The 22,469-nt window shown below is 40.1% G+C and overlaps 1 long non-coding RNA gene across 1 annotated transcript; it reads right to left on the reverse strand.

Annotated features, from left to right (window-relative positions):
- Nucleotides 1-1,198: 1,198 nt before the first annotated feature.
- LOC130601155 (uncharacterized) lies at nt 1,199-8,918 on the reverse strand. The gene is made up of 3 exons (XR_008972607.1): nt 8,490-8,918; nt 2,992-3,064; nt 1,199-1,501 (listed from the first exon to the last, which is right to left on the reverse strand). It is a non-coding gene; the product is annotated as an uncharacterized LOC130601155 (long non-coding RNA).
- Nucleotides 8,919-22,469: the final 13,551 nt, after the last annotated feature.

Genomic DNA, 22,469 nt, shown 5'->3' on the forward strand with positions numbered 1-22,469 from the left:
TTGCTTTTACATGACTTCTTTAGTTGAAGTAATATATCTTTCAGGTCACTTTCCTTGTGCTAATACATGATGAAAGACTTAACAGTCAAGTGAAGGAGGAGAAAGAAAGAGGCAGCTGTTACACTTTGCATTCACCTTCCTAATACATGACAGGAAGAATCTGGAGGCATGTCTCAGGCAAACATCAAAACAGCTATTACACAAATATGTTAAAACATCAAAGCAAAAGCTCTCGTGTACCCTAGTTGATTTCCATTGCAGATACAAAGCTAACTCATTTATTTTGCAGTTTATGCTCATGATTATATTAAATTAACATGTTTATCCAGAGGCAGCCATCATGTTGATGCCATGGTGCTGTGTCACACAAGCTGAGGCCTGAGACACCCCAGCTGGGCATCTCAATATCAAAAGAATTTATTTATGCCTCATACAAAATGTAGAGGAAAGCTGGCAGTGGTATTTTGCAAAATTGCAAAACCTGTTACTCTGGGATGTTACAGATATTTTAGGAATCCCACATGGGCTTATCTGGTCTCCTTTTCCTGAAGATGGTCAGAATATACCTTACTGGCAGATAGAAAAGATTCAAGATATACGTAGTAGCATCAGGATTGTCTGCAGATCCAGTTGTTCTTCTGCATGAGAAGAGCTAAAGGGAAGCTACTTTATTAGTGGAACCACCACTGGTGTCAAAGTTGACATCTAACTGAAATTTTATTGTAAGATCAGTTACAGGTCTGTCACAAAGCAATTCTACTGAGTGTTGAAGAGGAAGTGTCAGTTGTAAGAGTGAAGAACCATGCAAATATACCCTGGAGCCACACAGGAGAAAAAAAAAATAAAAAGCTTCATAAACATTGAGTTTAACTTCAGTCACTGGCTGTTGCAGGCATCTCACAGGTTCATGGAAATCAGGACTGGAATGGTCTTTAAGAACAGGTTACAGTTGGGAAGATTTCCTTATGGTTATCCTAAATTTGTCTTGCTGCAATTTCAATAAACTTTTGTCCTGTTTGTCAGGGAAGAGTGACAGTGGGGCTGCTCCCCAAGGAAGGATGAGCCAGGAGCCAGGGGTGACTCCAGCACAGGCAATGCCCTCGCCAACCAGGGTGCAGTGTTGCATGTAGCAGGGCCAGCACAGCCAGGGTCTGGTAACAGTGTCTGTTCAGCAGCCCCAGACACAAGAGATGAGATAGGGTGAGCCAGGGCTAGCTCCATCCAGGGCAGCAGGAGATAAGACAGGAGACAAAGCTGAAGATGCAGTTGAAGACAAGGCAGCAGTGTGAACCTGAGTCCATCTGGGAAGCCCTGTCAGAGAACTGGGGCAGGGGAGTTCAGGGAGGGGGTACCAGGTAAGGCTGGTCAGGACAATTAAGAGTGGTTAGTGCTGGCAGCATCCTGACAGTATTCACAGTGGAGATGACAAGCAGTTAAACTCTTCTGTGGGAGATGCATCAGCTGGTTTTATAATTTTCTTCAAAGTTGTACTCTGATACTCCTGGAAAGGAAAAAGAAGTGTGAAAGTGTACTTTAAAAAGGCGTATGAGATCATCCACTCAGCTCTTGTGTTTGTTGTCATTCTGTCTCAAGACAAGCCTGTGGAAGGTTCATGTTTGGTTGTTGTTCTGTTTTGGGTTTATTTTGTTGGTTTTTTTTGTTTGTTTATTTGTTTTTTGGTGGGTTTTTTGTTAGTTTGGTTTTTTTTGTCACTTGGCAAGAATGAGCAATCTTTTTTCTTTGCTTGAACCACTTTACTCTAAATTTAGATACATGAACATGTTTAAAAAGCAGTCCATGAGACCTGTGCATAACTTGTAGTGCTATTTATCAAAACAGTTGTATAAAAATTACTTTTTTCTTTGAAGGCATTACCAAACAATTTGAGTCTTCAGTGTGGGAAAATCAGGAAAAGCACAACAGCATGCACTACAATTGGCTGCAGTTAAAACAGTAACATGGTTGAAAACCCAGACCTCTGTCACTTCCTTCAGTTTATGCATCCAGGTATTGCAGCATGAGAATTGTCAGTACTGTATCTGAGCAGTAGGTCATACTTAATATTTTTCATATATTCCAGGACCAACTGTTTTTTTTTAATCTGCTCTACACTATTAAATGCTCATACAAAAAAACACAGGCTGAAATCTGATAATTGCCTCCCATCATCTTCGCAAGCTACCAGTTGTTCAGCTTTTCTTCCAAACTTTATCTATGAAATATTTAAGAGAGGATAGACTCTTCTAAGGCTAAAAAATGTAAGTACAGTTCTAAATTGTTGAACTGAATAGAAAATTAATAATATATAGGTTATATATTTTTCCATATATTTTAATTAAAGACCCCAGAGTGTCTCACAGTATTTTTTCTTGGAATTTCTGTTCCTCTTTCAAAGTGTACACAGAGCTATACCTGTAGTCACTGTGGGATGTTTCACACACGTTGTATGAATAGTGCAAACACTGAGTTATTTAAGAAAAAAGTATTTTGACAAGGAATAGCTGTGTACAGAGAAAATGCATATACTTGGTAAATAGATCCGTTTACCATGCTAAAGCTTCACCTACTTGACTGTTTCCCACATTTTCTGCCATATGTTTTATTAAACCAGGAACTTTTGAACCTTTGTCCCTGTAGGGAATTTAATCAAGGCTCATTCACAGAAGCGACAGATACTATATCTTGTCTCAAAGTGCAGTCTGATTCTGCCTTGATGCTGCTGCATAATGGATGCATACTTTACACTCACATTCCAGAGTGTATTTTTCAGCTAATATACTGTTCCAGCACTGTAGAAAAATCATCTGAAAATTGAAATATGTGTCAGTCAAATGGTAGAGATTAATAAAAATTGCTGCCTGCATGAAAAAACTAAACTAGGTTTCTAGCAAGATATTTTATTATCAGAAATAAGAAGTTCTTTTCTGAATTCATTCTTATATGATAAATTAACTTCTCTTACAGTACAGACGTTAAATCATTTGAGGTTACTTTAACACAGTTCTCAATATCTGTGCCCTTGCTGAGATTGCTTCAGTGCCCAGAAGCAGGAACACTCCTCTAGCTGGAAAAGAAACGGAGTTACTTATACAAAAATACTGAGCCACCTTTGAACTGGTTACTGGTTACTTTGAACCTGCACTGCATAAGGGAGCAGCTGAGATTATTTGGTTTGTGAAACCTTACCTCCTGTAGTTTCTATCTCATAACCTTCAAGACAGATGACATTTTGCAGTGACACGTTTCAAGCCCAGATTCCTTACCTATGCATTTCTTTAAGTGTTTTGGCGTCTTTTTTTTTTTTTGTTTTGGTTTAGTTTATCTAAAATGAACTCATTTATAGTTTGCCCGAAGCACTTATGCCATTGACGTTTTCCACATCCCTATAACTAAAGGAAAAAAGAAGACAGAAAAGAAGGTGATTAAATCAATCACGCCTAGTGCAGAAGTTTGATTTTTGTCTACTGGGGGGGAGCAGGAAGACGGACAGATGATGGGGACTGAGCACATTTCCTTGTTTGTTGCCAAACACTGCACTTTGGGTTTGCTTCATTTGTGATGTAAATGATCTTTGAACATCGAGATTCTGGTTTCTTTACAAAATGATAGAGTAAATGAACTATTGATGATGCATCTTCAGAAACCATTCATAAGACACTCCTTTACATAGTGCCAGTGGTTGATATGCATTATGATCTGATAATCTTTCAGAATCATCTAATGCACAAAATTTTTTCTCGTGTATATAATTCATCTTGGCCAAACTGCATTATTTGTTAATATGACCACTGTACTGTGTCAGGAGCCTGTTGTATAAGAAGACCGAAATTCAGTTTAATGAGAAAACACACACACAAAAAAGCATTTCTTTCCCCGTTCTTAGTATTAAAAAAATAAAAATAAAAATACACATTTATGAACAGTCAGCCTAACAAGAGCAAGAATAACAGGAAGCGGGTCAGCATGATTAACAGTGACCTGATGCTTCAGGCCAGACAGATTTAACTGTCTACTTTGCAAAAAAAACTCCTTGTGCATCTTCCTCTTAAAAGCTAGAGGGAAATTTCCTGTAACTATAACCTTTATAGTTCCTGTCAGCAGGGGCTGCAAGTCAAGACCATTAGACTTGGCATGGGAAGATCTTCCCTGTTAGTCCCAGTTCTACCTACAACAGTTTGGAATAATCATAGAATCCTAGAATGATTTGGGTTGGAAAGGACCTTAAGGTCATCTAGTTCAAACCCCTTGCCATGGGCAGGGTCACCTCACACTAGACCATGTCACCCAAGACTCTGTCCAGCTTGGCCTTGAACACTGCCAGGGATGAAGCATTTATTGCTTCTTTGGGCAACCTGTTCCAGTGCCTCACCCCCCTCACACTAAAGAACTTCTTATATCTAATCTGGACTTCCCCTGTTTAATTTTGTGCCTGTTATCCTTTCTCCTGGCACTACAGCCCCTGATGAAGAGGCCCTCTTCAGCATTCTTGTAGGTCCTCTGCACATACTGGAAGACTGCTATGAGGTCTCCATGCAGCTTCTCTTCTCCAGGCTGAACAGCCTCTACTTTCTCAGAAGTGCAGATAGGGCACCCCAAGAAGCAAGTTCTCCCAGCACAGTGTTAAAGCATGATTTCAAGCCATTCAATATTTTTTGCATTTACTCTGAGCAACTGAACTAGAACTGTCTTGCGAAGAAAGATGAAAACCAACTAAAAAATAACTTGTGTACAGATATAATTATAGGCTGCAAGTATCAAGAAAAGACACTTTAGCATGGTCAAAGGGGCAATCTGAATAAAAAGGTGATACATGTTACTTAGGAATTCTGCATTACTAATAAACTAATCTTTATCACTGTAGTTTTTGCAAATGCTGTGATATAAAGCACTACATGGTTTCAAGAATCACATTAATATGTGTGAAGTTTTATGTGCTTCATGTATTTTTTCTTAGTTTATGGGTTTATTGGCATAAACAAAGTTTTATTAATTCTTGGATACTAGATCAAATACTTAAAGGATCTGCAAAAGCTAAGTTAGAGAAGGCAATGGCCATACTAGCCTGTTCTGGTTTTAAGGAGAAAGTGGACTACTGTAGGAGTAGTGAGAGTCACACAGGTGTCATCATCAGCACATCTACCACTGAAGCTGTGTCCTACAGTTCTCCCTCACACTGGAAATGTTTTTTTTCCTTTCTAGGCCTCAGTCTAGGAGTGTTTGTAGATAAGCTGTCATTCCAGGAGATGATGGTGAGAACAATCCAGTGGGTGAAAACAGCACAAGGGAGTCGTTTCTGGATTGGTTACCTCTGTGCTTCTAGGGCACCAGCAGCCAAAACTAGAGTAGTGGTTATTCTTCACCTGGGAAGAACCTTATTAAGAAACTGAAAAAGAGACCAGAAACTTTTGTAGTCTTTGTAGGACTCTGCCTGCTGTGCTTCTAATGCTTTCTGTGATAATGCTGGTTTCACAGCTTGCTCTCTCATGTCAAAACCTTTGGCACCAAAGCACCAAAAGCAGGCTTCACTTTATACTGTAATCTAATTTACGTTCATTTTAGTGGTCAGGTCTTCTGAGAATCCATGGGAAAAGCTCTCAAAATCTCTGAGAAGCATGGCACAATTATTCTTCACTAGGCTTCCAAAAATTTAAGGTTCATTTTCTAAAACGTATTTAAAGCATTTGAGATTCTTTTCCTCTCTACCTACATTAGTTAGGTGCACCTTCCACTCCTAATGAAGTATTAAGTTGGGCATAAGCTGAGTATATGAAGCTAATGATGGGGCAATGACGAATTGCTCTTATTCCTACTTTGAATGGGGAGATGAGGTCTGCTAGAATAAAGATAGTGGTTTTGGAAATGCTTGATAGAGAGAAAACTCAGGAGCTGAAAACCTAGTGAGAAGCCATGGGGATGACAGAGTGCTTTGTTGCCAACTAAAAATTAATTTGAGAAGACTCGTGTAATTTAAGGCAGGTTTCCTTTTTCTCATTGGATGAATTTAACCCTAATGAGAATTTTCATGACAGCAAATGAGACAGAGCAGAGGTTACTGCCAGAGAGTCCCATGTCTTTTCACATCCACCCAGAGATGCCATCTGCTAGGATATGAGAAAAAATAAAAAAGAATGCAAATATTAGGGAAATAGTCAAAGGAAAATCACGTGAAAATTGTATTTATAAATTCATTTTTTTATCTTTGACATTATTTAATCTTCTTTAGTAGAAAAAAACCCCAACATTTTACACTTACTTTTTCCATTTTCAGGCTTTCAGATATTTCTGCTCAGATGAGCAATTACAAATATCTAGTCTGGAAGGAAATGAAAGGAGAGACAGCACAGGTATAATACTGGAAAGCAGACACCTAGGAATACTGTTGAAGATTTTGTCTCCTAGTACTTCAATATTTGAGGTGGGGAGGAAGAGTGCTATGAAGGTTACATCTTCCTACTCCGTATTTCTAACAGCTGTGCCCTTCAACCCCTGAAGCATCCTCCATGCAGCAGTTCAGTCTTAGTTCACTTACAAAGCATTTGAATGTAATGAATAAGGAGAGACACTTTAGTAACATGATAGACACACACAGACAGATCTTGCTGTCTGCCAAATTCACTGCATGCCCTGCAACGCAGGAGTGACCAGAACTGAGTGGTGCAGAATAAAGTCTCCACATGAGAAATTTTCACAGGCACAGAACTGCCAGCTTCAGACATTTGGAAACCACAGCTCAGGCCTCAAAAGAGTGCTGTGGGGCTTTAGAAACTCTGAAACCCACTTTAGTAATGACTTCTGTATTTTTGAATTTATGCTCTAGATTTGGAGACTTGGCCTTGTTTTTTAATTTCTTATTTTTGTTTCTCTCTTTTCTCTAAATAAAAGCTGACTTTTTGTTTTGAAATTTTATGGTCTAGCAGCTGGTCCCTATGAATACTTCAGAAATTGCAAGGCTTAGGATAAAGTTGCAATTTCATCTGGCATTTCATCTGGCACAATAAAAGCTGCTTCCTGCAGAGGAAATCCCTATCAGGTGTAAGGTAGATAGAAGACTGGTAACAGGAATATCAGACCAAGATGAAATACGTCAGAGCAAAATAAGGGAGTAAGTGAACTGAACTGCTTTGGTTCTTTTTATTGACATGAGCACAAGTTCTCTCTCTTGAACCCTATAACTCACAGAGGGCTTTCACAGACAGAGAGCCTTCCATCACCAGATCAGGCTTTTGCCATCTGTCTTGAGCTCTCTTTTCTCCATCCCTGTGCAGTCCAAACAGGAAGGGAGAGCCACTGACACGTTATTAAATGAAAAATGTTCAGGAGAGGTCAGGAATGAAATCTGAAGGCTGTTTATAGTTGCTTGATTGCTGCCTGTGTAGCAAATAAGGCAACCAGACAAAGGTCACTGTGTCTCATCCTATTACATCAGTGACCTTTCAAAGTACATTGTGTCCCTTCAAGTTGTGTCACATCAAGAGCTGGTCCAGTGCTTCATTGTGATTGATATTCATTGCCAATTTAACTTTCTGCTGCTGGTAACTGATTCTTATTCCTGGAAGCACATTTGTTATTTGCAAGAGTGTTTGAGCAATTTGCAGATGCTCCATTTGATCATGTTGTTATGAGAGTCACATAAAGCAAGTAATTCCTTCTCTTTCTTGATCAGATGACACTCTTTTTAGTAGCAGAAAAATATTATTGAAGTGTGTATATATTTGTTCATTCCTGAACAGCTGTAATCTCATTTCAAAAAAACCAAAAGAAATCCAAAACACAAGGAAGTAAAAAGAGCCAAAAACTTTGTCAAAGAAGCTGAAAGTGAGCACGAACTTGGAAGATTTAAAACGCTGACTGTACTTTCAGAGCGTGCTTGTAAGCTGGGGTATTTTTGCATGGCAAAACCAATTAAAAAGTCAAATCCCTTCAAAAGTTACATTAAGAGTAAAACTCGGAATTCTCCGCTAGAGGACTCTCTCTTCTTTTAAATGACACGCTCAGCTCTCGAATACAGGACTGTGATCTTCGGTCCTAGATATCCGAGTGGTTAGTTTATAAAAATGTGTGAATGATGTCAGTGCTGAGGGACTTGTGTAAAGTCTCAAATGTTCAGTCTTTAGCTTAAAATGGTAAAAGATTTTCAAAGCAGCATCCAAATCAATTAACCAAGCTGTGAGATTGAACCGAGGTGCACGGAAAATCTCACTCTGTTTTGACACTTGCGTAATATTTTATACATACTGTTGCACTCTCAAAAATATCTTCACCTTTTTCTGTCATTCACACTCAGAAATTTATCAAACATGATTCGCACCCATGATCAGGACACATTGTTTTATTTTGACTTTAGTTAGTGTGGGAATATGTTAGTACTTAATATAAACTATTGAAACACCAGGGAAATAAAGTATGGCTTTTTCTTAGCATCCATTTTCATGTTAAACCCACCCCATTTAATGGCAAAATGCTAGTGTCCCCCACCAGTTTGCTCGTACCTGGCCACGTGTTCCCTCTGCCTTTCCTCCAGCAGACCTAATGATTGTGCAGCTGCAAGGTGAGCTGGATTAATCAGTTGGTTCAACAGAAAACAGTCAGGTAGTCAAAGGGAGGCAGAGCACTGGGTCCTCTGCCAGGGACCTAGAGGTCCCACGCTGCTGGCAGAGGGCTGGCTGGGAGGGAAAGAAAGGCAGGAGAGGGACTTCTTTTCAGCAGCAGTTTGCAGTTGCACCGGATTAGGTGCAACATGATACAGCAGATTTTCAGGCCACTAAAAATTTCATGCAAACACCACTTTGGTTTTCATTTGTTTCACTTCTGAAACTGAAGTTAGGTCACATCCAGGCTTCTGATCTGTAATGTTAGATTCACACACTTTCCTGGAGTTCACTGGGTTCACAGCTGCTTGGTTTTATGCAGCCACAGAACAGGTGGCCTGAGAGAATTAGACCAATAAAAGATGTGTAAGTAAACTTGGGTTTGCTTTTTCTGTTCCTCCTTGTGAACATTATAGTCACATGGCTGTTCTTAAACTACAAGCTCTAGTATTCAGGGGACACAGTCACTGAAAACAGATTGTTTAATCCATGGGTTTGTGAAAACAGTCTCTGTATTGCTTATATAATAAACTAGAGACTTACTTGGACAATGTCTACTATATGTATTCGAGTTATAATATGTTCTTGCATACATACATGGCACACTTATGTTGAAAGCCAGATCCTCTCTCACTAAGAATATGCGTTGAATACACAAACACAGTGTGATGATTTGAGACACAAACACGTTGTGATGTTTTGATGTTTTTCCTGTGTCTAACAGATTTCTTACCATGCCCTGACTGGAATGAGTAAGACAGAAATAGTAAGTATTAAAATAAAACATATGAAACTACAACAAAAAACTGATGGTTTAACGTCCACTGTATTGTTTGTCTTTCAAGAGTGATATATTAACATACTACAACTTTACAGATGTTTATGCTTTTGGTAGCATAATAAAATGTGCAAAATATTCACTACTAAGCATGATTTTCTGTCTCTTCCGTACTTGCTTCTGAAACATGCTGATAAAAAGCATAAAGACTTTCAGTAGGCAGACCTAAGCCCAGAGAAAGCAAACTGGTACCTAGACCTTACCATGCTAATTAGATACCTAGCCGTTCTACTGGATGCACTTAAGAAGAGGGTATCTTTGATTGTAAAAAGGTAGACTGATGATTACCTTAGTATTAGTTTCTTGATAGTATATGACATGTATGTTTTATAGAATAGGCACAGCTTGGAAAGGGGTGTTTGTATGGATAAATTCTATGAAGTCACAGAATAAAAGAGTGCACAGTTCCACAGAACAATGCAATTCAATTGCAAGACCCTGGGGTTAAAAAAAAACACCTAAGAACTACTTGTTATCTACCTACTTTCATATGAGCGGGTAGTTGTGTTATCTAAATTTCATATTCTCCATTTCTTTTCAAAACAGACATCTCAAGGATCTAGATTATGACATGGGCAATATTCCCAGGCAAGGGAATATTTGTACTTGAGATTGCTCTCTCATGAACTTTAATCTGAACTGTTTGCCTTGTTTGTCTGCTCCATGGTGCTGGATGGAGAAGAAAAGGAGAGGGGAAAACCTGTGCTGTAAAATTCCACTTGCTGGCAGGCACTAGCTGGCTTCTCTCACAAGGAGAGAAGTCATCATGGTGTACTGCAGGGGTATGTCTGAATCGATTCTTGCTGTGTGACTCAAGACAAGGTTTAATTAATAATTCTTTACCTAATGTCCTTCATATGGCTTTGAAGCTTCATACTTTGTCATGGTAGCCACAGGTAATGTCTATTTCCATGCATGATGAAAAGTTCTGGAAAAAAACAAAACAAAATGAAACAAAAAAAAACCAAACCAAAACAAAACAAAAACCCAAAAGTAAACCAACCAAAACCCCACCAACTGTAACGATTCTGGTAGTAATTTTAGCTGGAGTACTGGTGGAAATAGCCAAAGTTCCTGAGTGTTAAATTAAGGCAGCAATAATCAGAATGAGTTAATATAAAGCAGACTATAAAGCTATAACAAGCCATTCAGTATTGTCAAAATACATTTTAAAACTAGCTAGGTAGCATATGCTAAGCATTGCAGCGTCTTCTCAGGTAATATCTGCCAGGTACAAATGATAATTTTATTATGGAATAGAAACTAAATGGTTCAGCAAGTATAAAGGTATGACTGAAACCAAAGAAGCAGGAAGAATCATCAGTGGTTTAGCAGGAGCCTCAAAAACTAGATATAGTCACAAAAAAATGTAAGTGGAGCTTAATGGCAGTATTTTGGAAGAAAACACCTACTTTCTTGGACAAACTGGTAAAGTTGGATAAAATGGAGATGCTTTTGGACTTAGCATCCCTTAATGCCAAATCCAAAAGCATAACTTTTTTCCCAGGATATTAGCTAACTTAATAAATGATATGTCCTTTCCCTTTCCTCATTTGTATCCTTAGACCACCATAGCTGTAAACAACACTAGTCCTATTTTGGCAAAATATTACAAAGTAGAACAGTGATGTCTTCTACAGGGCTAAGTATCAAAATGAAAATGAGAATACACATTCCTGTAGAAAGTAGTTCAGTCATGAAGATTTTAATTCATCATCTGTGACTTCTTCCCTCTTCTTGCTATGAAGGCATCTTTCTTTCTCCCAGGCATATGCATAGGTGGCAAATTAAGTTCTTTCCTGATTATGGTAAGCAGAAAGGTTCCAGTTTCTAGGTAAAAATTTCAAATCTTCATTCTCCCTTGGAAGCAAAGGGCAGTTTCTAGTTTCACCTGCCTTAAGATCTATAGAAGTTAAGCCAAAAACAATGGAAAAGCACAAATATGTCATCTAACAGTAGTTACCTACACAGACTCAGCTTGATGCTGCCAGTGCTGATCACTAGTAGAATTTTGGGTGTTAAATTCCAAATCCTGGTCATCCAGCCTTCTCAGGCCTTGCCTTCTGATGTGTACACAATCATTCAGTATATGAGGACTGTGGCTGGCACCTTCAAGTCTCTGGCACAGTGGTGATCAGAGTAAAGCGTTCCAGAAAAGCACACTAAACCCATCAAGTGAAATTCCCCAGAGTCTGTGAGCATTCATACCACTTCATCACCTGCTCCAAACACAGTTCTTTGACCATGCCCCTGCCCCATATATATTTATGACAACATACGCACTACTAAACACTTTAAAGCAATCCTCCTTCCCTATCTTGCTCTCATAAAAATATCTCTCTATAGCAGGTTTTTCTCTCACAGGCTCCTCTCTCTGGGGACAGGATGAAAGAAGAAAGAAGTGTCAGATGCTAGCTCTTTTGGTTACTGCACTATTAGAAAGCACTCAGGCACTATGGTGACGAGGGCATTATAAAAGTCTTCTGTGGAAGAGAATAGAAAAGGCTCATCATGTAAAACCAGAAACACAATCAGTGTAACAACTGCATACAGCTTGTTTGCTGCACCTTGATCAAGCTTCTTGTCCTCTGGCCAAGTCACACCATTTGTCCTGGCCCACTGTTGACAATGGGATGGAGAAACATGCCGGGTGAGCACTCTGTCAGAGAATGTATACTCCGTCTTCCATGTCCGAAAGCACTCAAGGGATTAAACAATAGGAATCACAGGCAGAATTAGCATTTTAATGGGGAACAATGAGTTTGAAAATTCACATAATTTGGCCTTTGGGCACCATCTGAAAAAACTGCAGGCACAGGGGGACGGAGACAGAGAGACGGAGAATGTGCTCTGACCAGACTTATGAGAAATTCAGCCTGTATTTTAATGAGGGATGGGCTAACGTAAGTCAATGCAGCTGACCTTGCTGGAGACACATTTTCCTCAGCCAAATCCTGACATTTCAGACCTGCTTTCACATGTTCCATGAATAGATGTCATTACTCATGATCACATTTATCATTACAAGTCTAAAACAGTGAGCTATCAACGAGGGGAAGGCTTAAAATAGGTTTTAAAACTTTTCCCCTCATCTCCCCAGAAAGTACCTGGCATAGGTTATTATGTGGCAATGTGTTCTAAGAGGGGAAAAAGAAGCCAAGCTTCTGACACTGAAAAGTGTTTCTCAGTGATGTTATCCTATGGAGACCAAAATTTTCTATTATCCCATTCCCTTCCAGACTAACATAGGACATTGAGCTGAGCTTGAAGAGATAATAGCCGGGTTTTCCCTGTACTGGGGATTTTATTCTCCACTGCAGGTAGCATCAAGCACACAGGGCAGATCTTTCCTCCTGTTTTGGAGGAAAGTCAATGCAGTTTTCATGTATGGCAATAAATTACATTACAAAGAATAGCTTGACAGTCAGTTTCTGGATCTATTTGTAGCGAACTGTCATGGGGATAGCTAGGGTGAATGGAAAATGACACAGTTACTGAGGTGTGGAGAAGGGTGAATACCTGGCATGCAAAACTAGAGAGGCTGAAATTATCTCCTTACAGATGTCACTCACCAAACCTAAAGAGAGCCCAGCCACCCTGTTTCCAGGTGGAGGTGGTGCTTGGAGCAGCTCACAGGAGTCCTGCCCACCCTGTGCTACACAGTGCCTAACCCTGCTGTGGCAGAATGGCTTCATTCATTGCCCCCACCAGCAACCAGATCCTGGAAAATGAGTTTTGAAAAGAACTCTCCTTCTTTTGTAGGGTTTGGGCTTTTTGGGGTTTTTTAGTTCTCAGGCTGCTTCACAACATGGCCAGATGCGTGGTGGTGCCAGCACACAGGGAGGAAACAGAATACCATGGCACAAGGCAGAAATGAGCAGGAGCTATGAGAAAAAAAAGCGGTTAAGAAAATACAGGGAGGTATTGCTGTCATGTTGTTTCTGTGGTGACTCCTAAATCTGGTGATAAATGCTGTGTTCTGGGAATACGAATCAGACTTTTAGAACTGCTTTAAATATTTTTTTTTAATAGAAAGGAAACGGGAATTTCACAAATACTAAATCCAGCTATTTGAAAATTAACTTTTTAAAAAACCTGCATCTGTTAATAGAATTCTCTGTCATTTAGCCAAATGCAAACTCAGGTGAATAAGATTGCCAGTTATCAGTATAATTTTGAAAGAAAGGTATTCAGAATTAATTGCATGCTTTACTTGGGGAACCAGTCCCTATCACTTTGTGTTTGCAGTGCCATCTTATATCCAACTGACAGCATTATGGCCTTTTTATGGAGTTTTCTTATCTGAAAAAAATAAAGCCTTAGTAAAAAAAAAAGTCTAGCCCCCCCCAAATTAAGTCTGTCATTTACTTTTTGATGCCACTCCACCATGGCCAGCAGAACAGTCAGGAGGACTGGAAAACTTAACAGAACGTTGTTGAGGATGGCTAGAGAATTGCTAGTTCTGAGCACGTGTCATGAACACATGTAGTCCTGGTGGGAAAATTGATTATCATTTATTTTGGAGATGCAAAGATCCTGATCATGCTTACATAAGAGTGAGTGCTGTGTGTGAGCTGAACTACCTTCTCATTATTTATGTACTACTCAAGTGCAAGCATAGAATCCAAAGAGCACTGATGGATCTATTTTGCTTTCTCTAGCGCTTGCATTACCCAGGTGATAAAGTGCACTATGCCCTCCTGACAGTGGAAAGGTATCTAAAATGGTTTATGTGATGCAGCCTGTGATGTAGAAAGCTTTCTGTAGGAACGGATAATGCCCACACGTGTGCAGAATTTCATATTAACCTGTCTATATTTTACAGAATAAATTGTCAAATGCAGATGCCACTATGTAGACCAAATGAAAAGAGACATTGCCTGATTTTGCAGACAATTTGACTTCCATTTACTGATCACAGATTCATAGATTTAAAAGGCCAGAGGGACCATCATGGTTGTTCTGTCTGACCTCTTGTATCACACAGGCCAGAAAACCTCACTCATTAATTTCTTCTCCAAGACCATAACTCCTGCTTGTGTAAACACAATTCTTTCAGACGCAGATATTTTTCAGTGCCCAGTCCCATGACTGCAGGTAACAAGAACTGGGCAATTTTGTGCAAAGTCTGTAATTGTCTGGGGGGGGGGGGGGGGGGGGGGGATGGTTTTGTTTTTTTTTTCTGGGCTTTCTTAAAACTTCTGGAAGGTTTTGCCATCGCCTCTGACAAATTAAGTCCTGCACTTAGACTGTCAGCAGTTAAAATAGCACAGCAATGCTTGTTTCTTCAACACCCACCTAACCCTTGGCCTTTGCCAATGAACGTGCCAGGTTTGGTGGCAGTTTCTGTAATATGGAGAGTTCTCAGCTCCAAACTGGACAGACAGTTAATTCCCTTCACATGGTCCACTGAACAGCCATCAGGTGGTGATAAATTTCAAGCTGCTGCTCACCTGCACTGGGTTCACTTTCGTAATTGTAACTGAGATATTGTAGTGTTCTACACTGAGCTTTATTATTGATATTTCATAACAATTCATTTTCCCCTTTTAAACTGTAAGTATCATTTACATGCTATATGTTTGTTAAAACAGAATAAAGATGTAATTTAGCATGTGACGTTGTATAACTATATTGTTTCACAGAATCATCAAGAATCGTTAGCCCTTGTCTTTAGAAGTTTAAAATCTAAACTGTGTAGTATATGCCATGGTGAAGACCTTGTGGTATATTATCTGAAATAACACTTAAGATTACTCCTGTCACTATGCTTGATACCTTCTTTGCGTTTCCTGTAAATTAATCTTTAGTTTCCAACTGTTAATCTATGGAACTGCAATGTACAATATAAATGGGGCCTTTTAAAAATAGCACAGTAATGTAATGAATTAAAATCACAGTAAAGAAAAAAAAGTCTTACCATTGTGCCAGAAATCAGTTCAATATGCTGGCTTAGTCTTTTTTAAATGAAATTGAATTGATGAAGTTAAATGCAGTTCTTGTGCAGAAAAAATGTGTATGATAAATATTTATGTGGTCAGCACTTTAGAAGTAACATATATTCACCATATATATCCATGTGATCCAAATTTGGTATATGATCTTCGTTATTTTTATGCACAATTCAAACAAGCATAAGATTGTAGTGAATGAAAAGTAGAAAAAATTGTCCCATATAAAGCTGCATTTATTAGAAGGTAACAGTATGCTGTTACCTCTTTTGTCTGAAAGTTTAGGTAATTTTCAGTGTCTTTGTTTAGCTAGAACTGGAAATGAACAGTAGAGTTGTTATCTTTGCTGATTATTTGTGTATTTTACACAAAGAATGCACCAAATCCATGCATTTGCACACAGGAAGATTCAAACAGGTGACATTTCTTCATGGTCTCAGCCCTCTGCTACTTAGCTCACAGCCCAGAAATCTCTCTGAAGACTTTTCCCACAGCCATGTTCCCAAGGCTTTAAGCTGTCTCTGTATTTTCTGCTGCTTCTTTTTCAGTTTCTCTTCCTCCCTTCACTAAAATGCTACTCTTCCTGACCATTGCTCCTTTTACTTTGTAGAGTGATAGACCATAGTATTTTGCTTAACTATATTCTTATACTTGATCATTTTATTTCCATGCTGGAAAGGAAAGATTATTTTTTTTTTCTGCTTAAACTGCTGTAAACAACTGCCCTCACAAATCCTAATGACTTCTTGCACAACAAAAAGGCCGTCAGGTGGAGACTTTGGCTATGGGTGCTGTTTATATGCCTTGCTGGATTTATTTACAACTGGGATCCTCCAAGGCATTTTGTTTCATTCATGTCACAGCTCTCCAGCACAGATGCAGGTGTTGCATTTGGGCTCTGATGCTGCAGTGAGTTCAAGTCCTCCAGCTTTGGCAAAATCAGGGAACAGTTCCCAGCAGAAAATAAAGGAGGACACTTCTTTTGCTCCCATGAATGGGTTCAGGATCTATCTGCCTGTGGTGGGCAGGGGAGACTGGTTTGTAGGAATTAGGAAAATAAGGTAAATTACAGTCCAAAGATGGTGTTAATTACCTTAACTAAAACAAGAGTCTGCCATCTTCCGTACTTACAAAGGTCTTGTATTGGTTACATAGTAGTAGCTAAATGCTTCTCCTGAAAGTCAATGTTGGAGGGAATAAATCTAAATTTAACTGCCTACAAATCAACTGTCTGTTCTATGCCTGGACTTAACAGAAAGATAAGTTTCTCAGCAATGATACATCTTATTGACATAGTGCCTGTAACACCCCCTTATAGCCTTATATATACTTATAGGCCTTACATATACTTATAAGCTAGATGCTTACCTTTAAGAAGATAAGGTGAATTGTATCCCAGCATTGGTGTATATTTAAATGGCAGTCACAAAAGCAAGCTTGCTTGGGTACCACGAGGAGTACCAGTATGTATGTGTGATACACATTTCTGATGTTCTGAATTTGAACATTTAGAGGTGTAAAATTTTGCTCACCTTGGATTGAGACATTGCAAAGGGGTATGGTGGCTTAAGCCACTACTATTTCTTGCAATGTCAGGGCATGATTCTGCAATCTGTATTGATTTGAAAACACTGCTTTCAGTTTGGGTTACTACCTGCTACATCTGAGGTAACAACTGGGTTAGGAATAACAGGCAACTGTAGGCAAAAATTAGATTAATACTTTATGGTAAAATATCCCTTACTTGATTCTTTGCATTCTATTTCATGTGACTGTAATTTTGCCAATCTTTCAGGGTTATCACCTATTAAAATGCTTCATCTACCACAAGGCTTTTCTCCATGTTCTTAGAACAGCTCTGGTTATTTGTCTGTAATCAGAAGAACTGGTAAAAGGAGAAGGGCAGCAGGCGTCAGAGCTGATACGTGAAGTGTCAGTCAGCTTCTGGATCATCATTTGCTATGACAGCATTGGGAATGAAGAAGAATGGCAGTCACAAATTTATTTTAATGTGTCCTGCAACCTTGTGATTGATGACAGGAAAACCAGATTGTTTCATCCTTTTTCCACAATTGTTTTTTCTTAAATTAAATCCAGAATTGCCCTGGGTCGGAGCAATTCCAGGCACAGCTACAGGTTGGGCGGAGAAGAGATTCAGAGCAGCCCTGCGGAGAAGGACTTCGGGGTGTTGGTCAACAAGAAACTGAACATGAGCTGGCTTCAGTGTTTGCTCACAGCCCAGAAAGCTGTATACCAGACTGCACCAAAAGGAGCGTGACCAGCAGGTTGAAGGAGGTGATCCTGCCCCTCTATTCTGCTCTCTTGAGACCCCACTTGAAGTACTGTGTACAGTCCTGGTATTCCTAACATAAGGACATGGAGCAAGTCCAGAGGAGGGCCATGAGGATGATCAGGGGACTGGAGCACCTCCCGTATGAAGACAGGCTGAGGAAGCTGGGGCTGTTCAGCCTGGAGAAGAGAAGACTGCGTGAAGACCTCATAGCAACCTTCCAGTATGTGAAGGGAGACTACAAGGGTGCTGAAGAGGGACTCTTCATTAAGGACTATAGCAATAGGACAAGGGGCAATGGTTTTAAACTTCAACAGGGAAAGTTCAGGTTAGATATAAGGAAGAAATTCTTTACCGTGAAGGTGGTGAGGCACTGGAACAAGCTGCCCAAAGAAGTGGCAAATCCCTGGCATTGTTTAAGGCCAGGCTGGACAGAGCCTTGGGTGACATGGTCTAGTGTGAGGCATCCCTGCCCATAGCAGGGGGGTTGAAACTAGATGGTCTTAAGGTCCTTTCTAACCCAAACCATTCTATGATTCTATGCTTCTATGATTCTATAACTGCAGAAGTGCAATAAAATACTCTCATGAAAGTAGTAATGTCCATAAATCTTCACATTCCCCCCACCCCTAGCCACCTCATTTTATACACAAACATGGAACAAAATGATGCATAAAAGCAGCAAAACTGATTACCATCAGCAGAGTTTCCCTTTTAATGTATTAGGCCTTTAATCTTTTCTTAAATGTTGGCCATTAAAATTATTAAACTACTTACCTTCCGCCTGCCAATGTATATTTTTTGAATGAACTGACTAAGGTTTTTTAAAAACGTTACTGCACCATTTCCATAGCCTTCCTGGTGTGTTTTTTAGTGTAAATTTTGCATTGTTTAATGAAGTCATCTCATGACTTTCTGCAAAGCCAGTGGCTGCTGTATACTGCAGGAACTGCTTCTCCCCTCATTTGTTACTGGGAGCCTGGGGGTTCAGAAAGGTCTGTGGGCCATGATAAGCAGGCAGAGATACCTCTCACTCTGAAGTCATCTACTGGGAATGGATATGCAGGATTTCCAGAGCTACCTTTTAATTCTTTTTCAGGCTCATGAATTGAGTCTTAATAATGTCCACAACCAGTAGGTTAACTACCAGTTAAATAAACATTATGACAGCTAATAGTATAATTATTTACATACTTCTGAAGGGACTACAGCACTCCATAGGGGCAGCAGCAAACAGCAGCAGGTTTGACAGGTCCTTTTCTTTGCAGGACAAGTGAAATGACTGGCAGAGATTTTCCAAAGTGCTGTGGGGTCTTAGGCAACCCTTCTGAGGGGTCTCGAGGAGGCACTGGCTTTTCAAAATGCCAGAACATCAGCTGTTTGAATATCACACTGCCTGAAGGAATCTCTATGATGGAGCTATCCCAGATCACTTGTAATGTTTGAAAACACTGATTATTAACAAACTTAACGCTGTTGATCCCAAATTAAGTGTTACCCTGTGAGTCAGTGAGGTCAGGGTTCTCACACTAGACTTAAGAACAAGTGACAAGCCTTTCTTTAGCTTTTCATTTAGTATAAGTCTAGTGCCTATGACTGTCAGAAATTAATGATGCAGTCTTGAAATATGAACCATGGAAAATGAGTAAGATTAATTCTTTTACTGAATATGCCACATGCTGACCACAGTGACTTTTGCTCTCTGCTGTCTGCTCTCCTTGGAGAGCAGTGACTAAGTACTGGGTGCTGTGGGAAAAATGTTTGGGTGTAGCAGCTGAGTTTCTGGATGCTCTGTGCTGATCTTGTGAACACTCAAGCAAATGAGTAACTTCTCACATTTGAGCAGTCCCACTGAACAGAAGTCACTTCTTCCTTCTATGTTTGCAAACTCAGGTCATGTAAGTACTCAGCTTTCTCTAGCAACAAAATTTAGTCATTTACTTTTCATTTGTAACAGTCAGTTTAAATTTCACTCAAAACAACCAACTGAGAGTGTGCCACCTCAGTAATTGACAATTAGCCAACCCACCCAAGATAGTGTATGAGTTACAGTAAGCACACATGAAAAGTTGCATCGGTCATTTATTATGAGCAAGTTTGCCAACTTGGCCCATCTTCCTGTATAGTTCACGTGTTTGATACAAGCAATGAAAGACATTCCACTTATCTTAATTGCTTTACTTGTGTCTTCCATATTCCTGTAATGTTTCTTGATCGTTCAGCCTTAGAAATTAAATGCATTGTCTGCTATTATTTCCACAGTTATCAAGTATGTGCAGTTAGGTGGTATCATTGGTAGATATATGCTACCCTTTCACTTTTAAAAGTCTGGAATTCAGCTTTTGCATTAGATTAAAAGTACAAGCACAGTTGGCTGGATTAGTTTAGCTCCTGGCTGTCTCCTGTAGCAAAGCAACCAAACCAAACTGGCAGTGTAATCAGTTATCACCAGCTGTATTGATAACTGCAGTTCTCATCCAAAAAAAAACCTGGTATGTGACTGCAGAAAGTTTACTTTCAGTTAAAGTGATTGCTTTAAAAACCTTGTATGTGTAAAAAAACTTGTATGTGACTGCAGAAAGTTTACTTTCAGTTAAAGTGATTGCTTTCTCTTCACATAAACAGCCTTAGTTTAGAAATTTCTCTAACAGGCATGCATAACTATTAAAGATACATGAGCACAAAACAGACCAGGTAACTTAAAACTGGTTACAGGAAAACCCTTCAGCAGCCCACATGAGAGCAAATCACATTTGCTCAGGCAAACATGGAAAAGCTACGATATATATGCATGGATGCCTGAATTCCATGGCCTCTGGTACCTGTGTGGGCTGTGAATCAAGGTTGTGAAAGACAGGGGAATTTTGATTTTAAAACCTTTCTCAGATAAAGGGTTGCTAGGACAGTTTTACAGGATTAAAAAAAAGCACTGCCATCCCCCTGTGCCCTTGTGTGTGGAGATGCCTGCCTTACTGTAGATTAATTGTTTTGGAAGAGGCACACTTCCAGCATCCAGAGTTCTGGTCCTGCTTAGTGGAAGCCTGGCAATTTTGAAAAACACAACATTGGGAATTATAATGGAAAGTGGCACCCATGGTGATACAATGGCCTTGAGGAATTTCTGTCAGTAGCTGTGGTCATTTGGGTGTTTCTGTGCCAGATTGCTCCAAGAGTGTGGCTCTTGGAAGGGTTTTCCAGCTGTTTGCTCTCTTCTGCTTCCCCTGAGCGGCAGTTTTTGAAGTTCTCAGTTGTGTTCCGTATGTGGCTATGCTTGAAATTGTTCATTGTTTCCCTGATTTATTTTGAAAAAGTGGATGATGTCTCTGATTAGATTCAGAGTGTCCCCAGAAAGAGTTGCAGGAGCTTGCCTGAGGGGCTGGTAAATTGTAGTGGTCATTGACATAGCAGGTGTGGGACAAAGGAGAGATCAGGAACCTGTTAAGCTGCCTTTTCCATTGAAAAAATTATAATGTGGAACAGGACATTCATTTTTACTTGGGCTCTCACCTGTAACTTTAATTTACATCTCTGAAGATACAGTACAGTGCTATTACTCAAGCAGCAGTCTCTCATCTAGCTCTTAAGCATATTTTACCTAAACCTTACCTTATCTTCAGGCAATCCAGTACCGCTTACCATTACCATGCTTTCTCAGAAAGCGGCTGCGAATCATGAAGGCAAAGCGAAACCTGTATATTACTTCCTTCTGATCAGATCTCAGTAAGAATTAACAGACCTTAGAAGAATTTCCCAGTAGACCTTTGTAGAAATTAATTAAGTACCCCTTCTCCACTGGATTAACCAAAACATACTGTTTCATTTAGTAACGAGAACTTCTTTGATATGCAGATTGAGTGCTGCAGCCCTGTCCTTGCCTGGCCCTGGGTTCCGCTGAGCTGGGCACTGCCCTGATCCCATCCTCATCCTGTCCCCATCCCAGGGGATGCCTACCTGGCAGGCCCCATGGTGCCTGGGGATGGCCAGGCTGTGGCTGACCCTGGTTGCCATCCCCAGCACATCCCAGCTCACCTTGCTGGGGTCCATAGGATGGGGCTGGCAAGGGAGGGAAGCACTACACTGCCCTGGCAACCCTGTGGCCCTCTGCCTTGCCCAGGAGCCCTGATGCTGCCTCCTGGTCCAGCTCCATAGTCCCACAGCAGGGCCTTCCACAGACTGAGCCTTATGATGTCTGATTACAATAACAAACTAGTCAATTTTGCTTTAAAGACAAGCTGAGGCTGAAGCTCTAAAGATGTGCACAACATGAGCTTCTCAAAACCCATTCTAAATACAGCTAATATTTCCTGTGAGCGATGTTTTCCATAAAAATGGGCACAGAGCTGGAAGAGTGTGACTTTAGGACTTGTGAAGGAGTCACAGGACATGCTGAAAACAGTGAGCAGGTGTCAGTTTTGTAGGTGACGCTTGCCAGCCCTTGGAAGGCAACAAAAATCAAAGCATATGGCCCTAGGACTTTCTGAGTCATGGGAATTTCCTAGGAGCTGCATGGGTACCATGACTCCCTATCCTCATGTACTAGAGGCTACGGACATCGTTCCTCTCCTTTATTCCCAGTGACACAGCTGCACCTTCACCTCTCCTTCTGGGCAGTAGCCAGGACAGAAAGTAAACTAGAGGAACAGTATTAATGTTGATTTCCTTTTCTACTGGGTTTCTAACAAGGAACCGTTCATTGCAAAATGTTTCTTTCTTAAACTCAGCTAACCCTTTCCAGCCAGGCCCAGAGCACACCATATTGCTGCGAGGAGACATTTTGGGGAGATGAAAAGAGGGCAGATGAT

The sequence above is a fragment of the Pezoporus wallicus genome, unplaced genomic scaffold (assembly GCF_028554395.1).
Source record: "Pezoporus wallicus isolate ANWC-B61680 ecotype Strahan unplaced genomic scaffold, APGP_CSIRO_Pwel_v1 contig_6484, whole genome shotgun sequence".
Lineage (NCBI taxonomy): Eukaryota > Metazoa > Chordata > Aves > Psittaciformes > Psittacidae > Pezoporus > Pezoporus wallicus.